Genomic DNA, 27,341 nt, shown 5'->3' with positions numbered 1-27,341 from the left:
TCAAAGTTAGGTCTCCAAGCATGGGCAGACATTATCATCTGTGTAGAGAAGTGCACACACACGCGCACGCGCGCACACACACACACACACACGCACGCACGCACGCACACACATCTATACACACCTACACACACACTTACACATGCCAACTCTAATGTTAGAAGCATATCATGATGCCCGAGGACCTGTCAGGACACAGAAAAAAACAAGAAACAAAGCACCATTTTGCACAAAAGAAACAAAGCCACATATTTGTTTAATGGGATTTGGATTTGGTCATCTGAGAGGATTTTTTTTCTTCTTTTCTCCAGACATGAAAGTAACTGCTGTGAAGTAAAATCTGATTCAACTCTCATGTCACAAGAAGTCAGCATCATCTGCTGGCCTGATGGCTTGGCAGTAGCTCTCCAAGCCGCTTCTGCCAGAGGCTTTACAGTCTTTGCTCTGTGTTCAGCCATCAAGATATTTAGAGACACAGTGTACATCACCCTCCTGAAGAGAAAGGTGCAAAGCTATGGCGTCCTGGAACCCACGCAAGTGCGGCTTTAGCACCATCCTCCATCATTGTGCCCCTAAAAGTTATCAAAAGCAAACATCAGTTCCATTCTGTTGCGGTTGCGTTGGGGGATGTGCATACACATGTTCATCAACGTGGAGATCAAAGGTCAACCCCAGGGTTGCTACTCAGGAATCATCCACCTTGTTTTTTGAGACAGTGTTTTTCCTTAGCCTAGAGTGGACTAACTCGGCTCTTCTGACTGACCTGTGAGCTCCAGGGATCCACCTTCTCCTCTCCCAGAGAACCGCATTACAACACACAGTAGCACTCTGCCATTTTCATATGAGTTCTGAGACTCAAACTCAGGTCTTCAAGCTGGGGCAGCAAGCACTTCATCTACTGAGCTAGCTCCCCAGCTCCATGGGTTGTGATGTATAATTTCTCAGTAGGCATACTTTTAAAAAGAAAAAAAAGTTGAAGTAAATGTTATTGATGAATTTGTGGTCAAACAATATACTCCAAGTATATCATATGGATACAATTACTGAGGTGAATTTTTCCTCATTTTTTTTCATATTAAGTCTTCTGAGTCCAGTAACCGCTTTCCACTGATAGCACATCTCAGCTTGAAAGAGTCCCATTTCAAGCATCATGTGACGTATGACTAGAGATTAGTGCTGGACAATGAAGTCAAGAGCAGAGCAAGTTCAGCCAGACTTTTATAAATAACATGGCTTTGACATCTTATTTACAGTCCTTGACCTTTGGTTTCTGAATCCAAATAATGGCAGTGGTGCTTACAGGGTTGGATAATAAAGTCATCGAAGAGCATGAGTATTGGGAATTGGTTCTATTTAGGCTCCCAAAAAGCCAAGCTTCTAGACCTTAGGGTCCCTGACCCTAGCTGGCCTCAGTTGATAATAAAGAATTGCCATACAGCCGATGACTGGACAAGAGAGATGGAGGTAGGACTTTTAGATTATGTGGCAGAGGGACCGGGAGACAGAGGAAAGATGGAGAATCACCATGACTCAGAGAGAGAAGGATCAGACATAAGAGCTACAGGAAAGAAAGCAACCAGCCATGTAAGAATTTTGGAAAATGGTCCTAGCAGCCCCTTCCCTGATTGGGTTCAAGGGAGCAGAGATGAAATGTTGACTCAGGAAAGCTGGAGGGGAGAATGTATGCTAGCCACAGGGAGTGTTAGAAATGCCCAGCCATTGAGCTCGTCAAGGCATATCAAAATTAGCTTGTCTTTCATTCTCTAATCCAGAGGACTCTGGCAGGTGGCTGGAAGCACGACCTGCCAGGAGCCAAAGCGATTTAATTAATTCACAGCTACATGCCGGTTATTAGAAGCATATTAATAAATTTTCTCTGGTGTCATCTCAGCCACTACCACCATGATCAATAACATCTAACCACCCATCTACTCCTGATGTTTCATGAAAATGAGAATTAGATTCACCACCTCCAAACTATAAAGGGATTAGAAGAACACTATCAAAAGAATAAGTCAGATTTTATACATTTTAACTGTTAAACTAATTGTTTAAAAGGGTAATTCCTCTGGTAGTATGCATGAGCCTGAAACATTGAAGGTATTTTCTCTGGTCTGTGGAAATGGACATACATAAAAGCAATGGAAGCTCCTTATCAGAAAGTCACTGGAAGCTGTGAAAGGATGCAGACTGTCCTCCTCTTTTGATGCTCGTTGATTGACTTCAGGGGGCACATCTGGCTTCTCATGTTTTTCTTTCCCTGAGATGCTTTCCTTATCCTGCAAGATCACGTAATAATAAGGCCGCATCTTGAAGCCATCCCAGCCATTCAGTTACCAGACATTCTGCTTAGCTCCTCAGTGAAAGACACAGTGGGACTAGGGATGAGGGGTGGAGTGTCTGCCAAACATTGAAACAAATGTGGTTCAGTCTCCTGAGACAGTAGGGGACAGTTTAATAAAGGGTGCAGTTGTTTATAAAAGCGTGTGCTAGGCTAAAGGAAGACACAGGTAAATGAGAAGGAACCTTGACGGCAGCTACAAAGGAGCCGGGTGGCTCTGCTCCTAGCTTAGGAGAGAGAAGCCTGAGCTACACAGATGTTCTTCTCCTTACAACAGAGCTGCATCCTGGATTCCAACACCCATCAGGATTGGAAAATGCATCAACATCCCCAGGCTACCGACATCCTAGCTTAGGCATAGTCCAGAGTAGAGTTTTCAATGAAATGCCTATAACTCTTGTGGAGACATAAGGTTAAAAACACTGAGTAAAGCCATCACAAAGGAGGATACTGTATACCTGAGGCAGGAGGCAAATGGAACCTTCAGTAGAAGAAAGTATCAAACTGGAGGAAGGAACAAGGGAAGCCAGCACCCCATCCTTACCTTGACACGTCTGACAGTACCCCTGATGGCCACCAGTGGGATGCAGAGGGAGGGAAGCCACTGATGAACAATGAGGATTCCACACAGGGCTTTATACAGAAGCGTGGGGAGTAGTTAATGGACAAACAAATGAAAATTGTCCTGCACAAAAAGTCCCTGGCTCTGGGACGGTACCTGATTGAGTGCACAGCTTCTACATGTGGACAGTGTCTTAGAGGATGGCTAACACATCCCAGGACTTTACACGCTACCTCATAAGCCATCAGACCCTCTTCCTTTCTAAAACCTTGTGGCGGTATGTCTGGTGTTTATGGTGTCCAAAGCGAAGAATGTTTTACACAAACTGAGGTTCTGTCCAACATATCTGTTCCAGGGACTGATGAGTTTTCTGGTAGCATTGATGGTAGTAGGGTTTTTTGGTTTGGGTTGGTTTGGGTTGATTTGGGGGGGGGTTGTTTTTGTTTTTTGTTTGTTTGTTCATTTGTTTTGCTTTGTTTGACTCTGCTAGATTTATTTTAAGCCTTCAAGATAAGGAAAAGGTTAAATAAAGAATGAAGTTGTCCCAGGCCTATTCCTCCACTTGGGAGGCAGAGGCAAGTGGATCTCAGTAAGTCTGAGGCCAGCTTCATCCACATAGTAAGATCCAAGCTAGCTTAGGTTGCATAATAAGACGCTGCCTCAAATCAGGCCATTCCTATTTCTTTCTGGTAGGCTATTAAAATATATATTGCTGTTTCTACTTCGTAAATCATCAAGGCAATCGGCTAATTACTTGCTGGAGTTCTTGACTTCGGTTAGTTTGTTTATATTCTTCCCACTCTGTCACTTTGTCACTGGGTGTGGTGTTTTTATTTGTTAAACTATGAAGTGTGAAGTGTTTATACAACAAGATATTTGACTTTGCCATCTTTTGTTTTTGCCAGGAAAAGTTTGTCTTCAAGTAAAATCAATGAATAATCATTCACCTCTCTAGGTATTTATCCCACCGAACACTTGGTCACACACAGACTCACGTATGATGACTTGCAGCCATCAAAAGTAAACTATTTTCAACAACTTAGCCAACCTTGCTGCCACATGTGTACCTGTTGAGGCTCTTGGGTCCCACAGGTTTATGTCTCCAGCACATGCACCAGGATGCCAGAAGTTACATCTACTTCAGGACTGCCTGTTCTTTTAAAATGAAAAAGTATTAACAATTAAATACAAAATGTATGCAATATTATGACGTTTTTCAAACATGATCTTTTTTTTGTTTTTTGCTTTTCTTCCCCATTTCCCTACCTCCTTCCTATCTTCCCAACACTTTCAGATTTCCTTATTTATAAACATTAAAAGTTATGATTTGCATATGTAAGGGAATATTTAGGGTTTTTTCCCCCATCTTTCTTGGTTCGGGTCACTTCACATAATGTATAACACTTTCTCATTCATCCGTTTTCCTGTAAAGTCCATCATTTTATTTATCATAGCATCTGAGTAACGTTCCACTGCGTGTAGACACCAAATTCTCACTAGCAATTCTTCCACTGGTGAATATCTACTTCCATCCCCTGGAGATTGCGAATAATGCAGCAGTAAACGTGGACACTCAAGTAACTTTGTGGTAGGATACAGACTTGCTTGTGTGCATGGCCAAGGGTGACAGATGCTTGACAGTTTTGACAGTGACAATTGCTGAGGAGGCAGAAACGGGGGCTCCATGCAGTTGCTGGGCATCCACTCTTGCTATCAGTGAGCCCCTGGTTCAGTGAGAAACCCTACCTCAAAACATGGGATGGAAAGCAGCTGAGGAGGACACCCAACGTGCATCCCCCAACACATATACAAGTCCACAAACAAGAACACATGCACGCGCACACAGACACACACACACACACAGACACACACACACACACACACACACACACCTTTTATTACGTGCCAGTGTAATAAAAATCACAAAAGAAATGGCAAAGAAAAGGTGAGCAGAGACTAACAATCCTCCCATCACTTTGTGTTCATTTATGACCTGGTCTCTACCACCAAGGCAGTCCCAGGAGACCTAGCTAAGGAAAGCAAGCCAGTGTGAGTAAGCAAAGACATGTGGGGCTCTGAGCTTCCTGAATGGCAGGATGAAAAGAAGACCTGAAACCTAGGAGAAGCATGAGCGTTCGAGTAGGGATGTCCTTCTCTCTGCATGAAATTCCGAGAGAGTTTTATTTAAACACGTTGAGCTGGATGGGCAGTATCTCCCACAGCAGAACTGCAAAGATAACAAAGCAAGCTCTAGACTTCACTGTTTCTTGTCTCAGTGTTGGGTGACAACCAAGGTCTGTGATTAATCACTGGCTTGAATATATTTCAACCTGGGGTTAAAGTAATATCACCCAAGTATATCATTTTTTAAAAGCCACTTTGAGACTCTAACTTACGTTACAAGATTTTTGTGAACACTGCCCATGCCATGATGAAGTCACGAATAAATGTGCAAGTATTGTGTTGTTACACCAAAACGGAGCTTGAACCATCCACTTTGGACCAATGGTTCTCAAAGTATAGTCTAAGACTTTATAATTGGTGGTTAAATGAATTTTAAATGCTCGCTTTGAGCTGGATGTGGTAGTGCGTGCGGGAGGATCAGGAATTCAAGACCAGCCTCAGCTGCATAGTGAGTTCAAGTCCAGCCTGGGCTACATGAGATTCAGTGTCAAAATAAAAATAAATACAGCTTTGAGGTTCCTAGTCCCAGAACAATAGAGACTGTACACTCAATTCTGGATCACCCACTGAGCCCAACTATAAAACCCAGACAGGTGCATAAAGCAGTTAAGGGAGGCAGCTGAGAAGAAAGTGTTCACACAGCGAGGGAAAGGCTGGAACTCGAAGAGTCACCCAACAGGTGGTGATTTTACCACTTCCCCAGTGTCCTCCAGTCTGAACACACCACTGCCCAAAGGCAAACATAAGCCCTGTCCTACCAAAAGGGGCCCAGAGAAGCCTTCCACTGCTGGCCTGAGAAGAGGGGGTGGGGAATTCCTTACATGCAGAGGCAGATTGCAAATGCTATTTTCTTCTACTCCCACCCATTCTCTTGGGTCCCTCCTCTCTCAAGCATTCCAGTGGGTGCCATGACAGGGACTTGCCCTGGGGCTAGCAAGAATCAAAATTCTAAAACAGGTACAGATATGATTCCCAGAGGGCAAGCCCTCCCTCCTTTTTTGGTACCTATACATGATGGAAAAAGTAACCACAGCCAGAGGACCAGAAAAAGGAACTCAAGAAAAAAAGAATATACACACTGGGAGTGGAGTGGGGGGGAATTTACTGCAAAAAAAATCAGCCTGCCTAAGATTACTCCAAGATGTGCTTACATGAGTTTCACCCTAATCAGCAAACCAAAGACTTAAAGTATTGAGTGAACAGCTGGACTGTGGTCCAAGCTCCTAGTAACCACTACATAGCACGCTTGTGGGTCAGGTCTGAATAACACTGAAAAGGTTTAGAAAACTAAAATTACATCACAGTGGATGCCCACAGGAAACAGATGGGAGGAAACAGACTGGATTTAACCAGTCCAGAAGTTTAACCGATTTGATCGTATGCTATAACAAGAATAAAAACACTTCCCATCAGATTTGAACACGATGCTGAGTTTATAATATTCAAAATACACTCTAAGTTTACTGGTCACATAGTGACTGAGGAAAAATACAAATTTCACAGAAAAACAACCAACATTACTCACAACCATCTGTAACGCTAACCCCAGGATAGAGCCTCTGGGCACCTGCATCCATGTGTACATACTCAATGTACAGAAAGAGCAGTCAACATACACTAGCACTGTTAGCGCACAGACACTAGTATTACCCGAGAAAGCTTTTAAAGGGGCCAGAAGCAAATTCTCTGACAAGCACACTTAAAATATATGAAAAATCCTTGACAAGGAAATGAATCATTAAAAAACTGGAAATTGCTGGACTGAAAAATTTAATATCTAAAATAAAAAAGTCATTGAAATCATAAGAAGAGTGAAGATAACAAATACTGAGTAAACCCAAAGATAAATGAATAGGAATTAATATCAATGATGGAGAATGAAAAATTTAACTATTGCTATTATATTTTAGATTATTATTATTATTATTATTATTATTATTGTTATTATTATTATTATTTTTGAAAACTTTAGGCCACACTAAACACTAAAAAACTTCTCACAGTCATATTTTCAAAGTTCCAGAAGAAGAAAAAAAAACTATCTGAGGAAAAATTAGCTGTAAATCCCCAAGTTAATTATATTTATCTATGAATTCGAGAAGATTGAGAAGACACAAAACTGGACAAGCAAGAAGCGATGGAAGCTCAAGTATAATCAGACTTCTGAGGTAAAGAATGAAAAACGTCTTAAAAGCATCCAGAGAAAAATGAGATATTGCCTAGAAGGAAGTAGCTGGCACATGACTGCAGATTTCTGGTCAGCATTGTCATATTCTCCAGAAGGACGCCATGGGGCAATAGAAAGAACTAGCAGGTGAAGTCTCTTCATTAATGAAGGTAAAACCAAGATGTTTTCAGTGAAGGAGTCCAAAGAATCCATTGCCAGGAGAGTTGCTCTAGATGAACGAACACATGGTCGTGGATAAAAAGGATATGACCCGATAAGAAAGAAAACAATCATCGAGATGGTATAATGATCTTAAACATTTAGAACCACACAACATAGCATGAACTAACATTGACCAAATTGAGAAGAAAAGTGGAAAAATTCAGGACTATGGTTAAAGTCTTCAGCAGACCTCCCTCAGTAATAAGTAGGTCAGTTAAACCAAAAGCTTGGTACAGGCATAGAACTCAACACCACCATCCACCAGCTGGATGTAATTGATTGTTCTAAGATGTCCCATCAGGTACATGAAAGTTCGCATCCCTTTCAAGTGCACATGGACTACGTCCCGGGTCATAAGTCAAACCATAACAAGTGTGAGAGAGTCAAAGGGGGAAGTATGTTCTTAGCCAGGGACCATATTAAACCAAAAAGGAGTCAAGGAGACAAGGGCTCCCAGCACTTCACAATTAAACAGTCCACTTTAGCAATCCACAGGTGGACAGAAAGTCTAATAGGAAGCCTGAAAATAACTTTAACTAGAAGAAAAATAGAAAGAAGGCATAAAAAAGTTCATGAGACCCAACTAAAGCAGGAAGAATGGTCTCCAATTAATAAAGTAAACTGCAATTTTAACGAACTAAAAAAGCAAGATAAATCCAAAGCAAGAAAAAGAGATGACAAAGGGTAGAAGTTAATGAAATTAAAAACAGAAACTAAGAGAAAAGCAGCAAGAACAAAAGCTGATTCTTTCATATGAGTGAAGAAATGAAGTCTCTAGAAAAACTAAGAAACTGAAAAGGAAGATAAAAGATTAGCAGTGCCAAGAATAAGATGGACAGACACCAGTGCTGAGCCCTTTACAGAAACTAAATGTATGGTCGGGAACTGTGACAGCAGCTAACCTGTACAGATGTTAGTTCAACCACTAAAGTCTGTGTGCAGAAGAAATAGACCAACCTCTTGAAGACTACAAACTACCAAAGCTCACCCTCATCAGAATAGTTAATACCAAAAGTCCTAAACCACGACGAGGACTACGGTGGTGGTAGTGGTGGTGGTGGTGGTGGTGGTGGTGGTGGTGATGGTGATGTGGTGGTGACGACGACTATGATGAAGATGATGATGGTGATGGTGATGATGATGATAACAACCCTATACAATCTCCTTCAGAAAGTAGAATAAAGAGCATTTCCTCACATAATTGGCAGTGGCCTGATACTAATATCAAACAAAATTCTAAAACCAGAAACCTACAAGCCAATATCAAAAACATGCATGCATAAATTGTCAACTAGCAAAAACATCCTCACTAGCAAAAACTCCAATATCAGATAAAACAGTAGTATGCCATGACCAAGTAGGATTTGTCTTAGGAATGTGACACTGGTTCAATATTTGAAACTCAGTCTGTGTAATCTACCGTATTCGCAGTCCAATTAAGAAAAATAGCAGTCATTTTAAGTTCACCAAAATAATTCAACAATATAAGGACAACCGAAGACAGGTGCATGTGTCTGTAATCTCAACACACAGACTGAGGCAAAAGGATCTGGTCTACATAGTGAGAGCCTGCCTCAACATAAAAGGAGACAGGGGAGGCACCCGGGAAAAAGAACCATAGGCAACTTTATACTTAGTGGTAAGAGACTCTCCCTGGTGACCTAGAACAGAGTTAATGGTATCCATTAGTCACTGGTATTCAGCATTGTGCTAAATGATTTTGTAAAAGAAAAAATAACTGTCATTTTTATAGTTGGAGTTCTTATCCTATAGAAAATTCCAAGGAATCTGTGTGAAACTGTGTGGTATTAATAAGTGAATTCAAAATGCTTACAGGATGTAAAAACTTTAAAAATTAACATACTGCTACACATTACTGTAAAACGGTAAGCTAAAAATAATTGAATGCCATTTAAAATATTTTCAAACATAAATAATGTATATTGTTATGCTTTCCATGTGAAATGTCCCACAGGCTCATGGGCTGAACACTTGGTTCCCATCTGCTGGAGGTGTTTTGGGAGTTTCTGGAGACTTTAGGAGACAGGGTCTAACTGGTGGAAGTAGGTTCCTGATGGCATATCCTATATCCTACCCTGTCCCCTTCTATTTCTTTGCTTCCTGAACATGACGAGGTGAACAGCATCCTTCCCCACATGCTCTGTGACTGAATATTCCTCCCAAGTTTATCCATGGACTGACCCCTGTGAAATGATAAGTCAAAATATTTCCTGTTTGTCAACTGGGGCCATTTGGGAGGAAAGAAGCTTCATTGAGAAAATTCCTCCATAGGGTTATCCTGAAAACAACCCTTATGGCATTTTCTTGATTGATCATTGATGTGAAAGACCAACCCATTGTGAGTGGTGGCACTTCCTGCCATGTGGTCCTGAGTTCTATAGGAATGCAGGCTGAACAAGCCACAAGGTCCATGTCAGTAAGCCTTCTTCCTCCACCATCGTCTTCCTCCTGCATCAGCTCCTGACTCCAGGTTCCTGCCTCATGGCTGCTTTCTTTTTGCTTCATTGATGTCTATCTTCTCTGTGCTACCTCCCATGGCAGAGAGCAGAGAGAAAAGGACACTGTTATTAGGACAAAATGGCAACCAACAGATTGGGAAAAGATCTTTACCAATCCTACATCCAATAGAGGGCTAATATCCAAAATATACAAAGCACTCAAGATGTTAGACGTTAGAGAACCAAATAACCCTATTAAAAATGGAGTATAGAGCTAAACCAAGAATTCTCAACTGAGGAATATTGAATGGTCAAGAAGCATCTAAAGAAATGTTCAACATCCTTAGTCATCAAGAACTGCAAATCAAAACAACCCTGGGATTCCACCTTACAGCAGCCAGAATGGCTAAGATCAAAAACACAGGTGACCACAGATGCTGGCAAGGATGTGGAGAAAGAAGAACACTCCTCCATTGTTGGTGATATTGCAAGCTAGTACAACCACCCTGAAAATCAGTCTGGAGGTTCCTCAGAAAATTGGACATAGTGCTACCTGAAATCCCAGCTATACCATTCCTGGGAATATACCCAAAAGATGTTCCAACATTTAACAAGGACACATGCTCCCCTATGTTTACAGCAGCCTTACTTATCATATCCAGAAGCTGGAAAGAACCCAGATGCCCTTCAACAGAGGAATGGATAAAGAAAATGTGCTACATCTACACAATGGAATATTACTCAGTATTAAAAAACATGAAATTCTTAGGCAAATAGATGGAACTAGAAAATGTCATGCTGAGTGAGGTAACCCAGTCACAAAAGAACACCCATGGTATGCAGTCACTGATAGGTGGATATTAGCCCAAAAGCTCAGAATACCCAAGAAACAATTCAAAGACCATACGATGCTCAAGAAGAAGGAAGACCAAAATGTGGATGCTTCAGTTCTTAGAGGGGAAAGCAAAATACTCATGGGAGGTGATACAAGGACAAAGAGTAGAGCAGAGACTGGAGGAAAGGCCATCCAGAAACTGCCCCACCTGGTGATTCATACCATATGCAACCACAAAACCCAGTCACTATTGCTGATCCCAAGAAGTGCTCACTGACAGGAGCCTGATATTGATGTCTCCTGAGATGCTCTGCTAGATCATTACTGATACAGATGAGGATGCTTGCAGATAACCATTGAACCAAGAACGGGGACCCCAATGGAGGAGTTAGAGAAAGGACTGAAGGGCTGGAGAGATGGCTCAGCCGTTAAAGGTTAGGCTCACAACCAAAAATATAAGAGAAAGGACTGAAGGAACTCTAGGGGTTTGCAATCCCATAGGAAGAACAACAATATCAACCAGCCAGATCCCCCAGAGCTCCCAGGAACTAAACCACTACCCAAAGACTACTCATGGACAGACCCCATGGCTCCAGCTGCATATGTAGCAGAGAATGGCCTTGTTGGACGCCAATGGGAGGAGAAGCTCTTGGTCCTGCCAAGGCTGGACCCCACCCCCAGGGGAATGTCAGGTGAGAAGGGGAGGGTGGTTGGGGAGGGAGAATACCCTTATAGAAGAAGGGAAAGGGGTGGGATAGGGGGTTCATGGACAGGAAACTGGGAAATGTAAATAGAAACATCCAATAAAATATAAATAAATAAATAAAAATAAACCACTAATACAGTCTTACAGCTCCACCCTCCTGATTTACATATCTCCACCTCCACATTCCATAACACAGGGATTCAGCTTCAGTACATGCCTGTATAAGAGTAGAGATGATTATAAATGAATACATGCAGTGGGTTCGTACATGAAAGATTCAACATCTTAAAATACCAGTGCTTAACAAAATTCACACAATATAACTAGTAAGGACATTCTAAATTTTGCATATAAAGGCAAAGAAATCACAATAGCTAGATTACTCTTGAGAGAGGAAAATGGGTAGGAAGAATCTGTTAGCCCAATTCCAAAACTTACACACCCGTAGTAATTGAGACGGTGTAGTACTGGCAGATGGCTAGACACACGGACAGAGGAACCTAGGAACAGATCCACACAAATAAGTGCGAGTGATTCTGACAGAGTAGAAAAACAGTTGCAAGAAGGAAAGGTAGCTATTTTTGATTGAGTGTGCTGAAAGATGATCCATATAAAGTGGGGTGGTGCGGGGGGGGGGACTTTAATCCCATACGTTATCTAGAAATGAGAGATTATTCATGGAGCCAAAATGAAAGTATATAATGGGAAAATCATAATTTATAAAGAGAGGGAAAGATCTTAAGGAAATTTTCTTACTCTTGGCACCAAAAGTTATGGTCCATAAATGTAAAAAATTAAGAGTAAATTAGGCCTTATCAAAATTAAAAATGTTTGCTCTGCAAAATACCTGACAAAGGATGAAAACATAAAGACTGAGATGACTTTATTTGAGTATTTGAAAAATATATATCCAACAAAGGACTAGTCTCTAAATTAGAAGAGAAGAAAACAACAACAAAAAAAGCAATTTTTCAAACGCAGCAGTTTAAAACAAGCAATAAGCCAATTCAAAAATTGAGAAAACACAGAAACATTTTTTTCTTCTTCTCTAAAGAAGCTATGCTGGTGGTAAAGAAAAACATGAAAACACATTCGCCATCACCAGCTGTTCTGGGGGTGCTCCTTAAAGCCAAAATGAGAAATCACTACAGACCTATCGGAACAGCTAACGTCGAAAACGGTGACTATACCATGTATCAGAGATGTGCAAACCTGAATCACTTGTCCATCGCCAATGAGACTTTAAGGTAGCATAGACTCTGGAAGACAAACTGGAACTTCCCCAAAAGTGTGTCTGCTGTTGTCATCCCATTGTTTAATATCGTTGAGATGAGAACATGATAGAAACAGTAAGCAGGTGACCATATGCCTACAGTTAAGGCTAGGTAGGGGGCTTGTTGGGGAAAAGTAGCCATGGCTAAGAAAATGCCCTACATCTCATTGGGCTAATGTCAGTATCATTGTTGTGATATTTTAGCAAATCTTGCAAAGTTTTACCAGTAAGGACTGGGAGAAAAGAGTACACTGGGGTTCTGAGGAGGTGGTTTAGTCAATTTGGTGCTTGCTACACAAGCACGAGAGCCTGAGTTCAGATCTGCAGCACCCCCAGGGACATGCTCCTATGATCCCAGCTCTACACACACACACACACACACACACACACACACACACACACACACACACACACACACACACACCATAGAATCCCTTAGACCTTTCTGTTCTGTTTCTTACAGTGTCATGTGACTTAGTAATTATTTCAAAATGAGAAATTAATGTTTTTAGAATACATGTTCTTTTTCTTTCTTTTGGGTGTCCCACCAAGAATGCCTTGGAATTCCATGAGCTTCTATGTGATTAAACACCACTACTTAATAATAGCGCATTGAATGCTTGATTTTGATTTATGAAAAGTGAAAGATTACTTTAGTGTCCAGTTTCCTACTAGGGGAGGCACCTGCCAGGCAACCTCCAATGTCTGGAGTGAGCTCTGCAGGTGAGCATGTTGTCCCCTGCTATCTTACTTAACTGTGGTTTCCCATGTCTCCTAATAGTTTTGCACCATGGTCATTAATTGAGTTTGTTGGGCTTGTTTATTTAGCTCTGTGTTATATAGAAATTCCAATTTGTATGTGCAGTATGCCTAACCTACAGCTTTCTAACTGGATTTACCCAGGTCATCTGTGTTGTGGTTTAAGTGAGTTATCCTTACCTGTTTTGCCTGTTTTTGGGGGATAAACACATGATCCCCAAAAAAAAGTCTGCCTGGACACTGACTCTTCACTGTCAATACTGAATTATGATTTCCCCAGACAAAGGGGGAGATGTTGGGTAGAGGGTCTGGAAGGTCTTTTGCTCCGCTCACCAACCACGGCAGACAGAAATCTGAAGATTTTGGCCTTAAGTTCTCTATTTTGAATAATACTTTTCCTAGCTTAGCTCAATACCAGAATGTCCAGATCGAGGTTGCCAGTAAGTGCAAGTTTTTATTTTGGAACAGAAGGAGAACAGATACATGGAACACCAGCTTCACTAACAGCAGTGTGTATGTTAATAACATGTGATTGTGTCCCGCATTTGTGTCCAGGCAGAGGGTCTTTTTATTTCAGCTAGAGGACACATGGTTAAGAGGAATGCATTTTCATTGCCCGCAGAACAAAGTGGCCTCTGTCCACCTGCCAACGCCATTCGCATGAGAGAAGGGCTCTCTCGGATTGCTTAGGAATGATGGAGAGTGGGTCTCTCATCCAAGAAATGAAATGACACCTGTAGGTGAGTCCGGAGTCCGAATCCTCAAAGCGGGGATTCAGGAAAGCATTTGAGAGGATCAGGTTTAAGCAAAACAATCCTCTAAGAAGAAATTCCATTCAAGATCTCGTTCTAAAACAGGAAATTAAACAGTCTGTACAAGGCCAGCTCGGAGCAGTAGCACCCTTTCTCCCAACTGTTTGCCACATGAAACTCATTGTGGGGCCTCTTTATATTGAAAAATGTTTCAATTTGATGGTGGCAACCATGGCTCCTTTAAAGAGTATCACTCAGAACATGGGCAAACGCACCATCTGGGAGTCTTACCTGAACTGTGGTCACTTTAATACGCCTTGAGCTTCCCTCCTCCTGGGATATTAAGTCCTTTGTTAAATTCATAGGCTTATTCTCTCCGCTCCTGTAGAGCCGGGCTAGACCAGATATAGAATCTGAGTTCTTTAAGGCCCTGGTTGAGTTAACATCGTTTATTAAAATTATTTGAGCCCATTCAGAAAGCCAAGCTCATGCAGTCAGCATCAGTTGGCACTTTCCAGATGTTTTTATTTTTAAGCTTTCATTAAGTGACTATCGGCAGAACAGCTGACACTATATAAATGCAACAAGATCTGAGACCCCACCCAGTAAATACCTCTTTCAATTGCTTTCAACAAAGCCTTTTCCACAACTGAATTACACATTGTTCTCTCTGAACCCAAGAAGAAAGACTCAATACACATCCTCCAAAATTCTTGCCAGGGCAGAATGTTGGTGCAAACTCCTTTTGAAAGCATTTAATAGTGAATTCTTAAAATTAATCTGATTTTACTGGAATGTTCTTTCTATGTGCAAAAAGAAATGAGGGATTTGGGGGAAAATGTCCAGAAAGATGCCTGGAGAAAGTGTTGGAACCTATCCAGCGTACTCAAGAGACAGCACGGCTGGTGGCAAAGGGGAAGAGATGGTGAAAGGAGCAAGTGGAGCTGGAAGAGATAAGGTTGAGGTAATGTAGACCAGACAGTGCTGAGTTTTGCAACCCCTTAAGCTTTAGCATTCAACCGTGGATATAAAGGGGGAAGTCAGAGCCTACGAACAGCAAGACACACAACAGAACATGGAGTCGGTGTTCCCAGAACCACAGAGATGCAAGTGGGAATCAGGGAAGGGAACAGATGCTGGGGACTCAGCCAACAATGTGCACAACACTCGACTTTCCCACAGTCAATGACAGAAAGGGAAGGGAAGGGAAGGGAAGGGAAGGGAAGGGAAGGGAAGGGAAGGGAAGGGAAGGGAAGGGAAGGGAAGGGAAGGGAAGGGAAGGGAGAGGAGAGATTAGGGGAGGGGAAGGGAGAAGAGAGGAGAGAGTATGATTTTGAAAGCAGGAACATTCATACATCAGTAACACACACACACACACGAGGGTGTAGAGTGGGGAGAATATTTGTGATTCTAATACCTCTATACCCATGACAAAGTGAACAAGCACAGAAATAAGACTGAAGGATCAAGTACTTTGATCAGGCTGAGCACTGTTTCTAAGTGAGGGTCACCCTGAGGAGTTCAGACCGCTCAAGAATATGTGTCTAGGCTCCATCTGTCCAGTATTTCAAGTAACAGTCAGATTTGGCAGTTAACTGCGTCTACAATTCTTACATAAAATATGTTAAACATCTGTCCCCGATCAACTTAATCATCACTGCCTTCACTGCATCTGATGCTGGCCCGTCAGCGTAGAATTTAACAAGTGGGAGGAGTTTTCCCATCCAGCCTTAAGATTATTATTTTGTTTCTGAGGGTGTCACGATGCTGCAAAAGATGTGTCTAACACTCTGCTGGGTCTCTGTAGCATAATCACTCTTTCAGGACTAAGAAGAAAAATTTATAATCATTAGCCCGTGTCCTCTTAGTCAGGTATCTTGAATTTGGGAAACACATGGGATGGATTTGGCCCAATTCCTATTAGGTGTACGTCCACATTGTTTGCAGCTCATGGGTTAGAGATAATTCTTTTTGTCAGCCAGGGCACTATGAAAGTCATCTTCCATGAAAGAATGAACTCCTGTCAGTACAAGCATGCTACATGACATGGAGCTTTTAGCCAGGTGTCACACCCCCAGGATAGCCCTGTAGGAATGGTCTCTCTCCACAGAGTAGAAAATACTGCCTGTTACTTAGACTCTGTGCATCAGATACTGGGTCGGGCTCCTTGCATGCCATTGGATTGTCAAGTCCTACAACCCCATGACCCTAGATAGTTTACTCAGTATCTTTGAGCCTCAGTTTCCAATCTGCAATATAGGACATCACAGGTTTGTCATAAGAATTCGGTGGAGATACTCCCTGACAGTCACAGAGGATTGATGCTTCACCGGTTCTTGACATCTCTCACCCCAACCGGCCACTCAGAGCCCTCTGCCACCTTATAGCCCTGCTGTTGCTGTAATGGACATGTCCCCTTACAGACATATCGGAACTACCACCAGAGGTTCCTATCAACAGCCAGGTTACTCTGAAGCCATATGCCTCCTGTGCCTATCTGTCCATGTCTTACTACTTCAACCTTGAAGACATTTGCTAATATACCTTCTCCACCAACATGAGCAGAGGAAACAACACCAAGAAACTAATAAAGCTGTAGCACCAACCAGGTGGCCAATCTTCCCATAGAGTATCAGGAGTCCATACAGGATGTCTGGGAGTGTGGGCTGAGTAGAAGGGAGTGTGTGTTGCCTTGGAAGGAGAATGAATCAGTCACTGTCAGAACTTCGCAAAGAGTCCACTGAGGAAAATGATCCCTCTTAGATGACTTCACTGAGACTCGTTACCCAAACTAGCAGGAGAAAGGCATCAAAGAACTGGGTGAACTAGTAACCAACCTGCCCAAGATAGGAACCCTGGACCTCGCATGGAATCTCCCTTTGAAAGACACACCCTAGGACACAGAGAGAATGAGAGCTAAACTGACTTTCCCAGAGTCATGGAGTGACTTCACTAGGGACGTGCAAGCATGTCAGGGCTGCCTTGACCTTTTCTGGTTCCCACCAAAACATCTGCGTGAGTTCTTTAATTCATACCATTCCTTCAAACAGAGAAATTGGAAGGAAAAAAGTTAGATGAGTTCTAAACACTTAGAACCATACAGGCATATACCATATGCACTAAACCTGTAGCCTGTTAATAATTGTCTAACCAAGTTCTAAGAGAATACCGTTATGTTCTTCCTGTTCTAGTTTAGGGGAAGATAAATGATGGCAGTAATGTGTATGAATAAGATTAATAAGTGGACTAGCAAATTACAAGTTATCATGTGTTAGCATGTGTACTAACATTGGCCAGCCACCTGCAGATAGATTTATTATTTTAAATGTATCTTTTTAAGCCAGACACAGTGGCTCATGTCTGTAACTTCGGCACTCAGGCAGCTGAGGCAGGGAGAGTGCCACAAGTAGAAGGCCAGCTGGGGCTGCATGATTTCCAGGCCAACTTGGGCTATACAGTAAAATCAATTAATTGATTGATTATTACATGTGTTAATGCCATCTCAAGGATATATATGATACATTTTTAATAAGTCATACCTTTTCCCCAATACTATGCTTTCTCTGTGTGTGTCTGGCTCTGTCTTTCTTTGTCCCTCTCTGTCTGTCTGTCTGTCTGTCTCTGCCTGTCTGTCTCCATCTCTCTCTCTCTCTCTCTCTCTTTCTCTCTCTCTCTCTCTCTCTCTCTCTCTCTCTCTCTCTCTCTCTCTCTCTCTCTCTCTCTCTGTTTAGAAGTTAAAGCTATTAAACAATGGTCTGTAAAAGTATTTCCTAGCATTGAAGACTATCTTAGGACGTGATCCAGTCGTGGAAAGATAAAGAGTGCTCTCCCTCACAGGGACTGGATGTAGGCAGGCCCTGTATGATAAAGTCAACATTTTTTCCTTATGTGCAAACATTCAAAGCTACATACTACCAATGCAGGCATGGCTAGAATCAAGCTTCTTGCAACTCTATAATGTCATAGTGAATCTCCTGGACTGGTGTTTGGAAAGAGGTCCAGATTTCTAGGCCCAAGTAAGTGGATTCAGGAGTTCAGGCATAAGAACCAAATTCTCAGAAGTTTCCTGTGACCCCCTAAAGGTTGGCCTCACCCCTTTCATGTAGGACCGCCCCTCAGTCTTGTCATCTTCAGGCCTCAGTGCTGCCATGTGGTTTTGTTGCATACAGAATTTCCTCTGGCCTTCCGAAGTTAATGCATAACTCCGTTAGTGTTAACCTCAGCAAGGCAGAACTGCAGATGGGTGGTTGTATATTCTACCACTCGTGACACAGGTCCAGTTCTCTCCAGAGTCCAGGTCAAAGCCTTTAAAGTGAAGACAAGCCTCTGTCATAAGTTCTGACACACTTGCAGCTGCTGTCATTTCAGCTCTCTGCTTCCCCACATTTTCTGTTATCCTTCTGGAACCCTAAAGTGGGGCTGTATCATTTGTCCCTCTTATTAGCATCCTCAAATCTAGTCTCCAAATTACTGATTTTCTCTTCATCTATGTCTCACCTATCCATAGCATTTATAACATTTGTAATAGTTTTCATTGATAGAAAACCTCTTTGCACATTTCTGTAAGCCTGCAGATTTCTTCCTCTAGTTTCTAACATGGTGGATTATTAAAATCCAATTTAGCCAATGAACAGCTATGTACTTACCTTTTGTATAATATGCATAGTATTTCAGTTTTGTGGACAAGATTTCCGTTTTATAGGAACATCCTGTTCTTGAGACTTGGTAACGTTAGGAATGAGTTTTAAGGGTCTGAAGCTAAAGAATGGGAAAGTTTGGGAGAAGGTTTCAGATCCAGACCCCAAGCCCAGACCTTGGGTGGCACCAACCAAACAGGGACAGAAGAATCGAAAACTGAATTTCTGCCTCATGTAGCAAAAGGAACGCAGCGACTGGCTGTGGAAGCTCTCTCCAAAGTCCTTCGTCCTACACATGTCACAAGAATCCCTTCCTTCAAAAGCCATTGGTTTACAGAAGAAATTTTTAAAAATGAGAAATACAAAATGGTGCCTCTGCAACTAGAGATTCCATTTACATGGAGGAACGTGAAGCTGACGTCACTTGTTAAGAAAAAATAATAGATTCCAGCCTCACTGCTCCTCTCCGCCTGTTTAATTTGGGATGAGTTGCTTAGCTCCTAGAGTCTAGCACTTTGTGTCTGTGGCATCACCACACGATTAGTCTTCCCTGTGCTAGTTAAGCTAAGCTAAGCTACCCCATACCTCCAAAAAGATCCTCACAAAACTGGAGACTTGACACACTAAATACCTTACTTCCTGGTGCTGCTTCGTGGACACCATTATACTAGCTCCTTTCTCCTGCTGCTGTGATAAAATGCCCTAACAAAAGCAAATTCCCTTGGCCCACAGTTCAAGGGCTCAGTCCATCCCAGAGCAGTTGGGGTTACATTGCACCCACAGTCAGGGAGCTGAGGTTCATGAATGCTCATGCTCAGCTCGTTTTCTTCTTTTTATTCAGTCCAGAACCCCACGCCATGCAATGGTGCCACCCACAATTAAGACGGTTCTTCCCATCGCAGCTAACTTAATCTAATCCCACCCAGGCATGCCCAGAAGTATCAAGAGCATCAAGAGCTGATAGATCTAGTGAGAGGAAATCAGATTTCCATTTACTTCTGAATATTTTCTCTGGGTCTGTGTTGTCGCAGGAAGTCGACATTCATTGGGCATCATCCCGGGCCAGGATCTTGGTAGGTTCACACCATTTCTCATTTAATCACTAAAGAAAGCCCTGTGCTCTGGCAACTACTGCCATGCCTGTTCTCTAGACAAGACAAATGGAGCCCAGAGTGAAGCTAGGCTTCTGACGAGGTCTTCGTGGGCTCAGTGCCTGAGCTGCCACCGAGTCTCCTCAACATGCTGTACGTGGGTGAAAGTCAACAGGGTAAGCATGACATTTGAATTTCAACTCTCACTTTGCTCTTTCTCCAGGTGGCCTGTGTCCACAGTCCCCAATCAAAATTTCAGTCTCTCCCATTTATAAAACGATCTTACGAATCTCCAACCACCCTTTCAGAACCTGGGACTTAGAATGGACACCAAAACTACATTGTTTTCCCCTGAGCAAAAGAGTGCAAAGCAGCTCTGTCGTCCTAGTGACTGCGTACGAGAACACATAAGGGCCAAAATTGTAGCAGTGCCACAGAACTACAGTTGAAAGTGGCCTCCTGCTTGGTCTTAGAATAAGAATGAACTAGAAAGCCTTCTCCCACGAAGCTTTCAGTCCCCTTCTGGAATGAGGATGGATATATCAAATAGTCTTCATGGTCCCATGCCAGCTGACTCTGGACTTGAGCAGCCAAGGACCATACTTCTCCTGGAAGAACACTGAGAGCGCACAGCTCCTGTAGTGTTCACACTATTCTCCTATATCTTGCTTTTCTTCGCGTAAATAAAGCCTTGGCTGGCAAGGACACCCAGTCGATAAAGAAAGCATTGTTCAGATGCTTAAAATAGGCCAAGCGAGAAGAAACTAAGCGTATTTTTTAAAGCATTATCATTGGATAAAACAGGTAATTGGCTGTGATAATGGAAATATAACCGGGGCCTAATTAACAAGAGCTCATCGTTATTATCTCCCAGTGCAAACAGCAAACATTGGGGATTTAGCGATCACACCTGGTGCGTGTAATCTCTTAGTTGATTTTGGCCCAACAGTATCAGTGGTAGTCAGAAAATAGTTAAGGGCTGTCATGTTGATGCAGTTCTTGTACTTGTGCCATTTCCAGCGTGCCAAGGAAAACATGAAGCTGGGAGAGGGAGGGTTCTGTGTTAGTCAGAGTCATTTTTACCTGACATCTGTGATCCATAAGTCCCCATAATCTCATTGGAACAGCCCTTCATCCTGTGCCAGAGAAGAGGCTCAGTTCTTCAGTTACCTGCACTCTGGCTCTCACAACCTTCAGTCTGCCTTACCTACTCTACGGCTACTTGCTACAGCTTACTTCCTCTACATCTAACAGCTGCCGCCTTGCCATGGCCTATTGGAGCGTCCATATGTTCTCTTCCTCTCCATCTTGACCGTACGAGGACCTCTGCTAACCACTCCTTCCATAAAACGACTTCCTGTTCTCAGATTCCCTTCTCTTCGCTTCCTTTCAATCTTTGTCCTGCAATTTCCTAACCTCTGGATTGTTCCAGTGCTTTCCTGATGTTTCTCCTTGAACCTGTTTTCCTACTCCAGCTCCCTAGTCAACCTTATTCCAACTCATCCAAATGTGATTAATGCCCCAGTGTTGCTCCTCGAGTTCTGGACATGTTTTTGCAAACACGTTTGGAATGTGAGACGATTACAGTGGATTCAGTGGATTATAAACCAAGGGTGGGGTAGTGACTCCAAAGCTGAAGTGATGAGACAGTGGACACTGCCATAGACCTGTGTGAAGGCCACAATGAATAACGAGTGACTCCCTTATAGAGATTTTCAGGAACAGGGGTTCTTACACCTGAGATATGGTAGGCAGAAAGGCTTTTTAGTCCTTGATAAGTCTGCTACCTCATTTGGGTTAAAGTCAGTATATGGCTACACACAGGCAGGCAGAACCAGTAATTCCCTGGCTTGAGAATACTAGAAAAGTCCTTGGCAGATCTATGTGCTTCCCCAGCAGTCTGTCTTGGTTTTTGTTTTATTAGGAAATCCTTATAGAACGTTCTATCTTTCTCGACAAGACAGAATCCAAAGGGATGCAGCCCGGCCTGGTGAGGCACTCCCTGATGATTAAACAGACTTTTCCAAAACCTTCTCCAGCCACAATCCAACATGGCTCTTCACGTCCCAGCTTTCTATCTTGTTTTAATGATATACTCTATGGACTTGTTGATAATTTCATCCATGTGATAGTATATCCTGATCATATCCTCCCCCTGCTCCTCTTTCCTGGTCCCTTCCTGACACCCCCAACACATTGCTCTCCTACCTTTATATATCTTTATTATAACTCACAGAGTCCATTTAGGGTTGCCTGCATATACGTAGATATGGGCCATCAAACGGAGCCCAGGAAACCTACAGTTGACCATATACCCTCAAAGGAAAATGGTTCCCCCTCTCCCCAGCAGCCATCAACTATAGTAACTCCTTAGCTTAGGGTACAGCCTTATGCTAGTCTTCATTCCTATGTCCCTGCAAATAGGACCAGCTATAAAATAACACATTATCTGTCCTTAGGGACATACTCCCTAGAAATTGTATAGATCACTCTTCTGTCAAATTGTTAGCGAAACCCTAATGGCACCATCATTGTAGCTTCATTGGGATGCTGGGAGATAGAATTCTTTGGGTTGGTCATTGTTGATGGACAAATGAGCTGTTGCCAAGGCAGAAAGGAAATTCACCTGTTGAGAAACCCACAGCTGGAGATTGGCTTCATTGATAGAATGTTTGTCTAGCACACCCAAGGCCTTCATTCCCATTCTCAGTATGACAGGACAGGGCCTACAATCCAAGTGTTTGGAGTAAGAGACAGAAGTATCAGAAGTTCAAGGTCATCTCCAGATACAGAACAAGTTTAAAGGCAGATTGGGATAAATGAGACTCTGTCAAAGGAAGGAGGAAGGAAGAGAAGGGAGGGTCATCTTTAATATCCAAAAGATTCTTTGTTAAAGAAGTAGACTTTCATGGTAAAAGGCAAATTTTATTAACAGTAACTCAAACCCTCAATAGACATTTATTTCTTGATTCCCATTCAATGTGACATCAAAGAGAAAGGACTGACAGGCTAGAAGAGGAGGGGTACTACCAAGAAACGCAGAGCTTCTGGGTCAGGAATAACAAGACATCAAGTATATACTTAATTATTTCAAGGGAGAAAGAAGGGAGAGAGTAGTAGCCCTGCCTGCTCCATGGCCTTGGAGTCAGGCTCCTGCCCCTTTGAATTGGGGGAAGTTGGGATATCATGGAGTAAAAGGAATATGTTTCTAAAGGCCAAATCACCTGCTATTGTGGTGCAGGACATCACATTAACGGAGCTCAACTAACTATGAACATTCAGTTGAACAAAACCCACCAAAGAAACCAGCTTCAAGCTGTCAAGATGATATCTCTGTTAGCCCAATTGATGGCTATGTACTCAGGGCAAGCTTCCTGGAGGCGGGGACAAGGCCTGCTTTGTGCATCACTGGATCCTGGCAGCCCTAGAAGAATTCATTTGATTTCATAAGTGAGTGGGCAGCATGGTCAGAAACACTGCACAGCACATGGCGGAGACAGTCACAATGGAGAGAGCCAATGGAGATTCCCAAACTCTCTGGTGAGCCAGAGAGTCTGCAGGTAGGGACAGAGGCACTCCGGAGCACTTCCCATGCTGGCCACAGCTTCCCAAACCACTGGATATTTTTCGCACAGGTGTAGAAGGCAGACCTTGCGTTGGTTTTAATTTCTGAGTTTCCCAAGTTCTTCTTTGATGCTTCATAAACTATGGCAGGATAAACACATAAACTGGAATTGATTAAACTCGTCCGTTAAGCAAATTAAAGTGGAAGAAGAAGAAGAAAACGACCCGTTGCCTGGGCGTACAGTAAATGATACACAAAACAATCGAATGAGTTATTGGCAACTTTCTTTGGTCCCAGTTGTTTTTGCCTTGAATTAAACAAATCTAAATGTTTGCACAATTCTTTCAGAAATGTGGTGAGCACATGCGTAAGGTCGAGGAAAGCTTTCTTCTCAGCGAGTGGTGGCAATCCGTTAATGAGATATTTACGGTGCCAGCATCGTCATTCCAGATTCGTCACAGCCCATTTCAGATCCACCTGGACTTTGCATCATAGAAACACTGGAATGTGTAAATATTTCTCACCAGCATGACCAAAGCCTGGATTGGATCGAACCCATATAAATCTTTTACTTTATGAGAAGGTCATGTATATTTATCATCAGATGGCTTTTGATTTCCTCATAGACATTCTGTCATGCTGTGATGCTCACTTGACATGCATTACTCGTCCTTAGAATGAAAGATGAACTCTGTGCATATTGTGTGTATGTGTGTGTGTGTGTGTGTGTGTGCATACGTGCAAATACATGTATTGATGTGAGTGCAGAGGCCAGGGATCAACATAGGTGACTTCCTCAATCACTTCTATACCTTATATTGTTGGACAGTCTTTCATTGAACCTGGAACTCAGATTGACTAGACTGGATGGCCAAGGAGGTCCCCAGCCTCTGCCTCCCCAAACCTGAGTTATAGGCATGTCATCACAAACATCTCTTACCTGAGTGCTGGATCCAGATTGGGTGTTCATACTTGTGCAGTAAACACTTTTGCTCATTGAGCCGTCTTCCAGGCCTGAATCCTGTTTTTAATTTTTTGTCTATGTTTTGAAACACTGGGAAGTGAGGCCAGGACTTCATACATACTAATAAAGCACTCTACCACCAAACTATATCCACAAGACTTAAAAAAACAAACAACGGCAGGGACAATAACCAAACCGCTAATTAATTAATTTTTAAAAACTACCTTTTATTTTAAGACAAGTTGCTAGGGCTGCCTCAAGTTGATCATCCTCCTGCCTCAGACTCCAAAGTACCTGGGTACAGGGAGCACTGCTCTCCCTATGGCTGCTCTGTGTGTGGGCTGCTGTGATGTACAGCCCAGGGTTCCTGACTGGGCCCCTGATCCTGATCACTACTGTTAGGATTGCAAGTGGGACAGCATCATTAGCAGGAGTAGATCCCTTTGCTAAGAGCCTCACCTCCCAGGGGTGTGCTGTAGGGAGCCCACCTGGGGTCCTTCTGTGGCCAGACATTGACATAGAACCTAAAAGTTCAGGTGCTGTGCCACACAGCAAAACAAAACCTGATCACTCACCTGGAGTTCAAAGGGCCAGTCTTCAAAGCAGGTCTTCCTCTGCCTGCCTCCCTCTCTTGCATTCTCCTGAAAACACTAAGTCCCTCAGGAAGTCTTTGTATAACAGCCCCCACCACTGCTTTGGACAGTCAGGGACAGTCCAGGGACACTCATCGGCCTGTAAGTTCCTCAGCTGTTCTGCTGTTCAGTCATGGCTAAGTCAGGCTCCATTCTTACCCATGGATCATCTTCAGACTCAGCAGCTGTTCCAACTTGGTCACCTATCTGCTGTGGGCTGTGTGGGAATTCTCCTCAGATGAGGTAGACAGGCATGAAGAGACTGTGGTGTGGTCTTTTCTTTCTGCCTCCAGCCCCCATGCCTTTTGACATAGGCGGCAAACATACCCATGCCTCATGATACTGAATCCATATCTATAGACAGTCCCAATCATCTCTCCAGGCCTTGACCGGCAACTCAAAATCTTCCTGCCTCAGCCTCCTTTGTTGTGGGATTAGACGGGTGCGCTCCACCACATTTGGCTGTTACTCTTTTCTTTAATTCATCATTGTCTGAATCCACTCACACTGCCACAACAACACACCACAGACCACAGCTCTGGGAGGATAGTTAGAATGAGAGACAGCACACAATGTGGCTCAAACAGTCCTGGGAGCTGGAAGGTTGTGACAAAGACACTGGCAGATCTGGTGTCTGGTGTGTCGGGTTCTATCCTTATCGTTGGAGCATCTTCAAAGTCAGCAGTTGTTCCTGACCTGGGACTGCCATGGGCTAAATGTGAATTCTTTGCAGGCAAGGTGAATGGGTAAGGTTATGAAGGCATAGTTAATCTTGGGCGGTTTATAGGTTTGAGGATGCCAAATGGGGCAATGAAATTCCCTGGTGTCTTTTGTAAGGACATAATCACATAAAGAAGGCTCTATCTTTATGACCGTATAGTCTCCAAATGCTATTGTGTATGAGTTACATATACATATGAGGGTGTCTTAATTACTTTCCTATTTGCTCTGATATAGTACCTTAACAAAAAGCTATTTAAGAAAGGGGAGGCTTATTTTGGCTCGTAGTCCTAGGATACAGGCCACTGTGGTGTGGGAGAGAGGGTGAAATGAATGTGGGGCAGATGGCCACACTACACTCTGTCAGAACGAAAAGAGTTGTAGAGGTTCAAGCTTGATGCTTCCTTTCAATCCAGTCCAGGACACAAGTCCAGGAATGGTGCTGCTCTCCCCTCCCAGGCATGACCAGACACTAACCTAATACAAATAATCCCTCCCAGGTATGCCTAGAGGCTTGTCTCTCAGTTAATCCCAGATACTTTTTTGTTCTACTGAGACTTTGAAAATCCAGTGTGTGCTGTGCACTTACACTTACACACAAGACCTGTTTACTTCTCAGGTCTGTAGCAAGTCTGTGCCATAAGTCTTCTCTCTCTTCCTTCATTGTCTATTTTTGAAAACTCAATACTCAGAAGGGTTCTTTCTTTTCTTTCATATAATTTTCTTTTCATCTAGCCATCTCTTCTCTAAGACAATAAAACCAGAATGGATAGCTTCACGAATAGGGAACACAATCAGAGATTAAAAGAAAATGGTAAAGAAGTACATCAGAACATGAGTTAATAACTCTGTAGTGGTTTGAATAAAAATGGTCCCCATAGACTCAGGGGGAGTGACACTATTAGGAGGTGTGGCCTTGTTCAAGTAGATGTGGCCTTATTGAAGAAAGTGAGTCACAGGGGGTGGGCTTTGAGGTTTCAGAAGTTCAAGCCAAGACCAACCTCTCTCTCTCTCTCTCTCTCTCTCTCTCTCTCTCTCTCTCTCTCTCTCTCCCCCCTCTCTCTCTCCTCCCCACTTGCTGCCTGCCAATCTGCATGTAAAAGTCTCATCTTCCTCTCCAGCCCCATGTCTGCCTGTGCACTGCATGCTTCCCACCATGATGATAATCAAATCACTGAACTAGAAGCCAGCCTCAATGTCTCTTCATAGCAATTAATTAATTAATTAATTAATTAGCTCTGCTGGTTTCCTTGCCATTGTTCACTGAAGATTATCATTATATGTGTGTCCTTTTGTGTCATTTTCCATCTCAGAATAAGCACATTCTACTTCACATTCTGTTGCTGTGATAAGACACTGACGGAAAACAAGTTGGAGGAAAACGACTTATCTGGCTTACAGGTGACCGTCATCCTCAAGAGAAGCTAGGACAAAAACAAGGAAGGAATCAGAGGCCATGGAGGAACACTGCT

The 27,341-nt window shown here is 42.8% G+C and overlaps 1 long non-coding RNA gene across 2 annotated transcripts; it reads right to left on the bottom strand.

Annotated features, from left to right (window-relative positions):
* Window positions 1–227: 227 nt before the first annotated feature.
* On the bottom strand, window positions 228–14,808 carry LOC147994985 (uncharacterized). Of its 2 annotated transcripts, none has more exons than XR_015686081.1 (4): window positions 14,552–14,808; window positions 3,971–4,053; window positions 764–953; window positions 228–572 (listed from the first exon to the last, which is right to left on the bottom strand). It is a non-coding gene; the product is annotated as an uncharacterized LOC147994985 (long non-coding RNA). The 2 variants fall into 2 exon arrangements; XR_015686080.1 differs by having other exon boundaries at window positions 3,971–4,058; window positions 14,552–14,807.
* Between the last annotated feature and the right edge of the window lie 12,533 nt (window positions 14,809–27,341).

The sequence above is a fragment of the Rattus norvegicus genome, chromosome 4 (genome assembly GCF_021556685.1).
Source record: "Rattus norvegicus strain SHRSP/BbbUtx chromosome 4, alternate assembly SHRSP_T2T, whole genome shotgun sequence".
Classification (NCBI taxonomy): domain Eukaryota; kingdom Metazoa; phylum Chordata; class Mammalia; order Rodentia; family Muridae; genus Rattus; species Rattus norvegicus.
The sequence above is the reverse complement of the archived record's forward strand: the minus strand, read 5'-3'. Positions and strand labels throughout refer to the sequence as shown.